The following is an 11,226-nucleotide window of genomic DNA, read 5'->3' as shown; positions in this document are numbered from 1 at the left end:
ATTGTTGACCAGGTCTTCTATTTTACTCTGTTGGTCTATTGGAATTTTGCCTGTCGGATTACCGGCATCGTAAACTGCATAGCAGAGATCGTCCCATGCCTACTTCTGGCAACTTTGGCGTAAGATGGCGGCTCTTTTCCTTTTCCTTCGTCTAGCTTCTCCTTCCTCGTTTTTCGGGGCTTCTTTTGAGATTCCCTTACCTTCGAGGTTGATTTCGCCGACGTGTTCGTCTTCGGAATATCTGGCTTGGCGTTGTCACCCTTACTCGCAGGATTCTCACTTGAGATTCCTTTGAGTGAAGTATGGCTTGGCTTCGACTGTGTATTAGAAGACGGGAAGCTCTTTTTCTTCTTAGGTTTATTCTCAGTTGTCAACTCCTCGGGAGACCTGATCCTTTTTGCCTCAGATCTTGTGAGAGAGTCCGATTTTTCCTTTGGAGTGTCGTGGGATTGACTAACTATGATTTCCTGAAGCATCTTTTTCAACTTCCTCCTCTGTGCTCCAGAAAGTCTTTTCTTAGTAACAGGTAGTTTAGCTATGCTATCACTCACCTCTTTCACCATTTGCTCTACTTCATCCTTTTGGGATTTGCTATAATGGTATTATTATTATTATTATCATCTGAGGATTCAGAGTCGGAACCCTCACCTATATTTAAAGGCTGAGGTAGCTTAGAGCTCTCTCCGAGTACATCCTTCTCTTTCACCCCTATATTTTTGCCAGTGGCATGCTGTACACTCCGTAGTAGTATTTTGCTCACTAACTAACTAACTAACTAACTAACTAACTAACTAACTAACTAACTAACTAACGAACTACTAACTAACTAACTAACTAACTAACTACTACTAACTAACTAACTAACTAACTAACTAACTAACTAACTAACTAACCTAACTAACTACTAACTACCTAACTAACTAACTAACTAACTAACTAACTAACTAACTAACTAACTAACTACTACTAACTAACTACTACTACTAACTACTAACTAACTAACTAACTAACTACTAACTACTACTAACTAACTACTAAATAACTAAACTAACTAACTAACTAACTACTACTAACTAACTACTACTAACTAACTAACTAACTAACTAACTAACTACTACTACTAACTAACTAACTAACTAACTAACTAACTACTAACTAACAACTAACTAACTAACTAACTAACTACTACTAACTAACAACTAACTACTAACTAACTAACTAACTACTACTACTAACTAACTAACTAACTAACTAACTAACTAACTAACTAACTACTACTACTAACTAACTAACTCCTAACTAACTAACTAACTAACTAACTAACTACCTAACTAACTAACTACTACTAACTAACTAACTAACTATAACTACTAACTAACTAACTAACTACTAACTAACTAACTAACTAACTAACATAACTAACTAACTAACTAACTAACTAACTAACTAACTAACTACACTAACTAACTACTAACTACTAACTAACTAACTAACTAACTAACTAACTAACTAACTAACTAACTAACTAACTACTAACTAACTAACTAACTAACTAACTAACTAACTAACTAACTAACTAACTAACTAACTAACTAACTAACTAACTAACTAACCTAACTAACTAACTAACTAACTAACTAACTAACTAACTAACTAACTAACTAACTAACTAACTAACTACTAACTAACTAACTAACTAACTAACTAACTAACTAACTAACTAACTAACTAACTAACTAACTAACTAACTAACTAACTAACTAACTACTAACTAACTAACTAACTAACTAACTAACTAACTAACTAACTAACCTAACTAACTACTAACTAACTAACTAACTAACTAACTAACTAACTAACTAACTAACTAACTAACTAACTAACTAACTAACTAACTAACTAACTACTACTAACTAACTAACTACTAACTAACTAACTAACTAACTAACTAACTAACTAACTAACTAACTAACTAACTAACTAACTAACTAACTAACTAACTAACTAACTACTAACTAACTAACTAACTAACTAACTAACTAACTAACTAACTAACTAACTAACTAACTAACTAACTAACTAACTAACTACTACTAACTAACTAACTAACTAACTAACTAACTAACTAACTAACTAACTAACTACTAACTAACTAACTAACTACTAACTAACTAACTAACTACTAACTAACTAACTAACTAACTAACTACTAACTAACTAACTAACTAACTAACTAACTAACTAACTACTAACTACTAACTAACTAACTAACTAACTAACTACTAACTAACTAACTAACTAACTAACTAACTAACTAACTAACTAACTAACTAACTAACTAACTAACTAACTAACTAACTACTAACTAACTAACTAACTAACTAACTAACTAACTAACTAACTAACTAACTAACTAACTAACTAACTAACTAACTAACTAACTAACTACTAACTAACTAACTAACTAACTACTAACTAACTAACTAACTAACTAACTAACTAACTAACTAACTAAACTAACTAACTAACTAACTAACTAACTAACTAACTAACTAACTAACTAACTAACTAACTAACTAACACTAACTAACTAACTAACGACTAACTAACTAACTAACTAACTAACTAACTAACTAACTACTACTAACTAACTAACTAACTAACTAGACTACTAACTAACTACTAACTAACTAACTAACTAACTAACTAACTAACTAACTAACTAACTAACTACTAACTAACTACTAACTAACTAACTAACTAACTAACTAACTAACTAACTAACTACTAACTAACTAACTACTACTAACTAACTAACTAACTACTAACTAACTACTAAACCTAACTCACTAACTAACTAACTAACTAACTAACTAACTAACTAACTAACTAACTAACTAACTACTAACTAACTAACTAACTACTAACTAACTAACTAACTAACTAACTAACTAACTAACTAACTAACCAACCAACTAACTAACTAACTTACTAACATTAACTTACTAACTAACTTTTAACTTACTAATCTGCTAACTTACGAACTTATTAACTTACTAACTCACTACCTCATAAACAAACTAATTTATTATGTGTCTTACATACTAATTAATTGAATTTTTTTACAAGTATTCAATTATTTTAAATTTCAGCTTTTCGATAAAAATCTTTTATGTTGACAATCCTAAACCACTACAATGATCAAAAACAAACACAAAGAAATCTTAAATAAAATCTGAAACCCCTTTTAAACAAATGTCAAAAAGTAAAGAAATCAAAATGAATAAAGATTTCTTAATATGACAGTGAAGCAAAAAAAAAAAAGATGCATTTTGCATTGTATGCTTATTTTATAAGCAGATGCATTTCTGATCAAATGTCAACAACAATTAAGGACACCAAGTGTCAAATGTGAAGAAAAGTACGTAAAATAAAGGATTTTGCAAAAGAAAGGGTCACTAGGTTATAAATAAAAATAAACCCTTATATGATTTTATAAATCTTAATATAGAAAAAAAGAAAGTGTTTTCTTTTTTTTGCAAAATTAGAACAATAAAACTGCAATTGTTTCTTTCATCTACTTGAATTTGTATGGTCATACAAAAATTTTCTCAGCGTTTATTTATGCGTGTATAATTTTGTATGTGGAAGGATTTTAAACGCATACATACACACACACAACCTAAGTGTCATACTTTTAGCTATTTGCATTATTTTCTTACTCCTTTCTTTGGTGTATTCTTTTATGGCTAATAACTCATTCAGGTGTGTAAAATTCCATTCACAAAAAAGAAATAAACTCCGTTTTTAAGGGATTTTCCCGAAAAAATAACATATATATTGATTTATTGTCCTGGTATTTATGTTAAAGATTATCCTTTTGTTATTGATTGCATATATTTAGTTTAGTTATTTAAATAAGGAAGTGTTGTACGTATAAGGATTTCAAGTTATGTTTAACTACCTGCTGTTGTTGTTCTTTGTTAATATGTAGTTTGGTTGCAGTTTGGTTCTTTAGTTGTTAAGGTAATTTGTTATGCTGGTTTTTCCCTATTTTTGCTATAAACTCATTGATATGTTTTTTTGTTGTTTTCTTTGGTTTAAGGCTACTAATCCTTTGAGTATTGTGTCAAGTTAAGCAGTGAGTAGGCGGTAAATCTTTGAGGATTTAGCAGCAGAAAGAAGAGTTATTTATTTGCAATAAAATTTAAGATCAATGAAATTGTTGCAATGTAAATCTCTGAACTAATATTTGAAAATTAACAAAAATATTTGTTATTGGTTAAAGTTTAAGAAAAACTATCTTACCAGTCTCTGTTACCTTCTATCTTCTTATAAATTTTCTCAATTCCCATGTTTGTCTTTTTTTTTAAGAATTTCATTAAACTATTTTTAATTTAAATAAACTTTTTTATATAATCAAATAAAACTGAACAAAACTACATCTTTTAATTACATTTTTTTTTTTAACCTAAGAAAATTTATTTAGAATTTCTGCATCATCATCTTTAACCAACACCAACATCATCACTTCTAACCACTACTACTACTACTAGAATATTAAATTTACTGTAGAAAATTTCCGGTTTCCTATGCAGCATCATTACCGAAAACACTCTACGCCATAGAAAATCTACTAAAAAAAAGCATGTGTGTCATAAAATAATCACACACACACACATAAATATACATACTAAGCCATTAAAAAGAAAACTCTGCAGATAAATCTTCTTGTTAAGGTGACTTCTTTTAACTTTTTCTACTTTCAAACCATCATGAAATCTAAAACATACAACCATTCCTCACACTTATTTATAAAACGTACATACACCTACCAACATCTATATACTATACTGAAACTGTATTTGTATTTGTTTCAATCAAAATCTACACTTCTTTCTACCTCACACTCACAACTTATTTTTTTTTAGTTTAGTTTTATTTCGTACGTTTTTTTTTTTTCTCTGTTTGTTTTATTTCCAAATGAAGAAAACTTACAAAAGCAAGAAATTTTAATGATGCATACATAAGCAAAAGTTGAAATACATACATATGTATATAAAAAATGCAGCAAAAAAATACTACAAAACCAAAAAAAAGGAAGAAAAATTAGAAAAAAATATATATGGATGGATGTTCTCAAAAGTGCATCATCTGATGCAGTTCTTCATGAGAAATGGTGAAAGAATAAAAAAGATATGAGGATACGCAAAAACTACAAGTAATAAACTTGCTATGCACAATGGGATGAAGATATATTTCGTGCTCAATTGTAGTTCGTACAATTTAAGTATCGTTCTTACTTCTTGAGCAAATTCGTTTTAGCGTTTAGTATTCTGATATTTTTATACTTTCAGAGATCAGTTACAACATCCATCTTCCTTAATCTGATCATATAATACATCTTTAATCTTAGATTTTTTGACGATCATTTTAAGAGTTAATTGTAGATCTTTAGAAAGTATAGTTTAAGTAACAATCATAGATCTTTTCATAGCTCTGTTTCCAGTTGAGAAGTACCCAGAGGGGATATGCACGCCTGTTACCAAATTGACACCAAACTGTTTATAATTGTTCAATACCATCCGTTGTTAATACATACATACGACAACACTATGTAATGTTGACAACATTACAACAATTCGTTGTCGGAATCTAAATTTTATACACATCGATTGTCTAAATGTTGACAAACGTGGTAAGCTCACTATTGACAAACAATCCGTTGCCAATAGTGAGTTTACCACGTTTGTTAACATTTAGACAACGGATGTGTATAAAATTTAGATTTCGAGAACGAATTGTTGCAATGTTGACAACGTTGCGTTGTCAACATTACATAGTGCTGTCGTACATATGTATATACTTTGACAACGGATGTTATTGAAAAATTAGAAACTATTTGGTGTCAATTTGGTACCAGACTTGTATATTTCCTTTTCTCCCTGTGCAGCTTTAAAATAGATATTTTAAGGGGCTAGTTTTAGATCTTTTGTCAGTCTAGTTTTAGCATTAATTGTTAAACTTTTAGCATACTTTATACATCTTTAAGAATCACACTTTTATTGTAATTTACAGAACTTTGGATAATTTAGTTTCACACTGATTTTGTAGAACCATGGATAAGAGATTTTCAGTACCCAAATACAGATTTGAATATCAACCAATTTTGCCAAGAATCATAGAATTTAAGATCAACAACGATCGAAGATCTTTTGATAAATCAGTTTTAGTATAGAATCTTATTAAGTTCTAGAAACGGTGATGTTTTTAAGACAAAGTTTTAGCATCAATCAGTGATCTTAAGATGATCAGTTTCTCCATTAAACTTAAATAGACTTAAGATAGATCAATCTCAGCACTAATTGAATACCTTATAATTGATCAGTTTTGCATCGATCACAGATACTTTGAAAGATCAGCATTGATCAGTTTCAATATTGATCATAGATATTTAGAAAGATCAGTATAAGAATCAACGATCAGTATAAGAATCATTTATAATTGACCTCTAGTTTATTACATTAAGCCAAGTTTTAACACAGATCACAAATCTTTTTATTGATCATCTTCTTTAGTGATTTTAGGAAATATCAATTTTTAAAGAAATTATATTTTTAGACAGACATCAATCAGGGAATTTAACATGATCACATGTGACAGCTTTACCATAAATCGTAGATCTTAAGAGATACCAACACCAGCATAGATCGCAGATCTTTTAATTGATCAGATTCTCTAACGATTATAGATATTTTGAAGGATCGATATGTACGTTTTACAATCAAATACAAATGTTTAACAATTCTTAGCGACACCTATAGATTTGAAGATGATCTGATTAAGCATCATAAGATCGTTTTAGACATCAAAGTAGGTTCTTTTAAAAAGTCATTTTCATACTCAATAGAAGATCATTGTTTAAACCAATCAATTAAAAGTACTTTTATAGACCAATTTCAAATTCAAATGAAGATTTTATTATACTATTCCCTCACGATCGTTATACGCATCAATATCATCATCAATTGTAGGTCTTGAATATGTACATTTTAGAATCAAGTACAATAGAACAAGAACTATTTTCAGCGACAACTATAGATTTGAAGATGGCCTCATTAAGCATCTATATCTATATATAAAAGAAGTCATTTTTATACTCAATAGAAGATTATTGTTTAAACCAATCTATTAAAAGTACTTTTACAGACCAATTTCAAATTCAATTGATGATCTTATTATACTCTACCCTCACGATCGTTATATGCATCTATAGCACTATCAATTGTAGATCTTCTGGTACACAAATTTCATACTCTGCCGAAGATCTTTATATAGATCAAACAATGAGACATAGTCTCTCATAGAGACATGAAGTCGAAGTGCTCTTCGTGAGTACCTGGCGTGTAGCCCTATCTCACGGTGGTACTTTTTCAACCACTGGGTGAGTAACAAGTAAACAACTCACCACTGCCCCTTTGTTTATCTTACACGCAGGTCGCAATTTTGGTACATGGATATGCCGGTCCATGTTCAAGCACTTTGTTCAAGTCCCTCATTGAGATATTGTCTCTCATAGAGACAATGTTAATATTGATCATGTAATCCAATTTCTCGATCAGTCCATAATGAATATAATATATGCTATCTTTTGATAGATCACGTTAAGAATTAATTGTAAAATATTATACAGAACAGTTTTAGTACAATTCTTTGATTTCAAAAAGATCAGTTTAAGATCAATTTAAGCTATTTGCGTAGATCTTTAACATCGATCGGAGATCTTTTGATTGAAAATTTTCATATATAGACAAGTTTAAGAATCAAAACGAAAAGACATGATTACTTTAGGCCCATGATCTTCTATAAATGATCTTCTATCAGATCAGTTGCAAGAGTTATTTGTCATTAATGTATTGTGAATATTTAATGGAATTAACCCACTGTGCTGCATTAGTATATTTGTATGCATTAAGTTACCTATGCATAAATAAGTCATTCTCTATAAAGTCGTTAGACTTATCTTCCAAACAATTTTGCAAATATTCTTTATAATACAAATATGCAGCTCAACCATACAACACCCACATCTTCAAATAAAACTTTTCTTGTGCTCATTTATAAAGAATGCAAAACAAATATTTCTATGTCTGCTTAGAACAATTTTTTTTTGTTTTCTTAATTTACCTACAAGTATAAATAATTTTCAACTGTATAAAGATAAGAATTTTTCTTTTCTTTCTTTTCATATAAATTTTCTCATATTTTCTTTTTTCTTTAATTCTTTCTCATTTATTCAACAAGATGTTGCACTCATACTTCGTATTAGGAAATTCTTAAAGCAGGCAACATTTATTTGCTAAACAAATACTATATTGAGGTTGTTGCCTAACGTTTGTTGCAAAGGAACAAGCTTGAACAACAACAGCAAACTACTACTAACAAATGTTGAAGATAAATCTTGTAGAAATTTCTAAAAAGTTTATATTCATACATATATTTAACGTATATACAATTTGAAATGTTTTTTCTTTCAAAACATCCTTGTGATATCTATTGACCTCATATGTGCAAATAGACTTTATGGTAATGGTACTTCTAAATGTTTTCTTTAATTTTTTTTTTTTTTTGCTAGAGCTACAAGAAGTTGAAGGTGGATGAGTTTTTTCAAGGAAGATAACATTTTCCATATAACATTCTGTATATTCAAGATTTTAAAGTTAAGGATTTAAAAAAGTATTGATTTCAAAGAAAATATGTAATTACTCTCTATAACAGTTCATCATTTTGCTTAAGTGTCACATAATTATCTTACGCTCTCCTGCTTAAGCTTAAATGACAACGTTTAAGCAAGTTTAAATCTTTAATTAGAAATATTTATTTATTTCTTTACTATTTCTAATAAAATTTACCAAACATGGTGATGATCACTTATGGTAAAGAATAGAGCGCTATCTTTAGTGGGAAACGAACCCACTACCTCCATACCAATAGAACTGTCTACTAATGCTGCGCGAAAAGAAGCATACATTCTCTTACCGAATTCACTTATGCCTTCTGTAGCTTAAATTTTCTTCTTGTTTTTCATCTTGAGGAAGTGCACTAGAGCTTTTCTCCTGTCTTCCATTATATCCTTTCATATGTCAATTGTATGCTTAAATAAGTGCAGTTTGTTGTTGTTCTTGTTAACAATGATGATTTCTTTCAGGTATTTATTTTTCTTTGCATTTGAAATATTTCCTAGGAGGAAATAGTGAAGGGTTTTTGTGTTATTTTCTTAATAGAGAAAGATTTATAGAAAATGTTGGCAGTTAAAAATATACACAGTGAAATCTAGAACATAATTTCAGCTAACAGCCGTAGATTTTATCACATCAAACTCACGTTACAGGGTAATTTAGCAAGATCATTATGTATCAGGCGTCAAATTCACTATCATATTTGCATTCATTTGAACATCAATCTATGATCTACCTATACACCGACCTAACTATTTCACCATCAATATGATATCCATATGTATTGATCAATTTTACCAACATTCATAGTTTTTCTTTTAGAGAAATTCCATCACCTATCGTAGATCTTCCTCATAGTCCAATTTTACTCTTGGTTTAAGATCTTTGCCTAGACAAATGTCATTGGCTTTCATCGATCGTTATTTTTAGTAAGTTATTAATAATCGATCTTCTCGTATGATCATTTCACATTCTAACGAAGATCTTTATATTCAGATTCAAGATCAAGATCATCTCTTACTCACATTGAAACTTCAGACCTCGATCAATCGTATTTGTATTCGAAATAGCCATTTCACTGTTTCACTCTAAACAATTTCATTGTTTATCTTTTAATAGTCCATTACTATAAAACATAGATCATATACCAATTTGAACTTTGATCTTTAAACAGTTTAAACAGTTTCGGCTTAAATTGTCATTCTTTAGACTGATAATACCAAAACTCTCAATCGTTGATCTAAGGCAGGTCAATTCAATCCTCAATTACGGATTTTTAAAAGACAATTTTTAGCTTCAATTGTCTCCGATCAATATTTATAACGTACAGCGTCTTTATAAAACATATACAAATTTGAACTTAGATCATTGATCTTTAAACAATCCAGTTTCGACTTAAATTGTAATTCTTTAGACTGACAATACTAGATCTCTAGCCAGACAAATTTGAATTTCAATCATAGATTTAAGGTAAGTCAATTCAATCCTTAATTATGGATCTTTTAAAGGACAATTTTTAGCTTCAATTGTCTTCAATCAATATTTATAACGTACGGCATCTTTATAAAACATATACCAATTTGAACTTAAATCATTGATCTTTAAACAATCCAGTTTCGTCTTAAATTGTCATTCTTTAGACTGACAATACTAGATCTCTAGACAGACAAATTTGAATTTCAATCGTTGATCTAAGGCAGGTCAATTCAATCCTCAATTATGGATATTTTGAAGGAAAATTTTTTAGTACAAATCCAACTTCAATTATCGATCTGTGGCGCTATGGCCCCATATAGATACATGTAGGTCTAAATATCTCCTTGGTCTCCAAAGACCACAACTAGGTAAGCTACTGGCCACTGTAAATATGGAAACCATGCTAGTCGCATTAGTATTCCGTTCAATGATTTCTGTAGGAGTTGTCAAAATGAGGATGAAGAAGAGACTATTTCTCATGTTCTCTGTAATTGTCCTGCTTCGGTAGAGAGCAAAATATATACCCTCGGATCGGTCTACTATAGTGATCTAAACGAATTGTCGAATGTCCAATTGGAACGTCTTTTGGCGTTCATAAATTTGTCAGAATGGGTGTGAATTTCGGTATTCACACTAATCAGGACGTAATCTTGCGGTCTAGTCTTTTTACTCCGTGGTAATTAGGTCTAGTTTTCTTCCTCACATCTCCTCTCCTCTCTTTCCTTTCCTTTTTTCTCCCTTTTCTATTTTTCCCTATCTTTATTTTCTTCTTACAGGTATTTTTACAAAATGATCAACTTAGACCCAAGTTAAGCTGCATTGGCTACCAGTAATAATCGATTTTCCAATAGATTAATTCCAGTTTTAATTGTTGATCTTCCAATAAAACCATTTTAGCTCCTTATACTGATCTCTCACTAGACAAATTCCAGCTTGAATTGCTGATCTTTCAATTAACACATTTTAGCTTCTTTTCATTGGACCAATTTTAGATTTAATCATACATTTTTAG

This window comes from Lucilia sericata, unplaced genomic scaffold, assembly GCF_015586225.1.
Source record: "Lucilia sericata isolate MDLA Ls3-8-SP2 unplaced genomic scaffold, ASM1558622v1 Contig000540F_arrow, whole genome shotgun sequence".
Classification (NCBI taxonomy): domain Eukaryota; kingdom Metazoa; phylum Arthropoda; class Insecta; order Diptera; family Calliphoridae; genus Lucilia; species Lucilia sericata.
The sequence above is the reverse complement of the archived record's forward strand: the minus strand, read 5'-3'. Positions refer to the sequence as shown.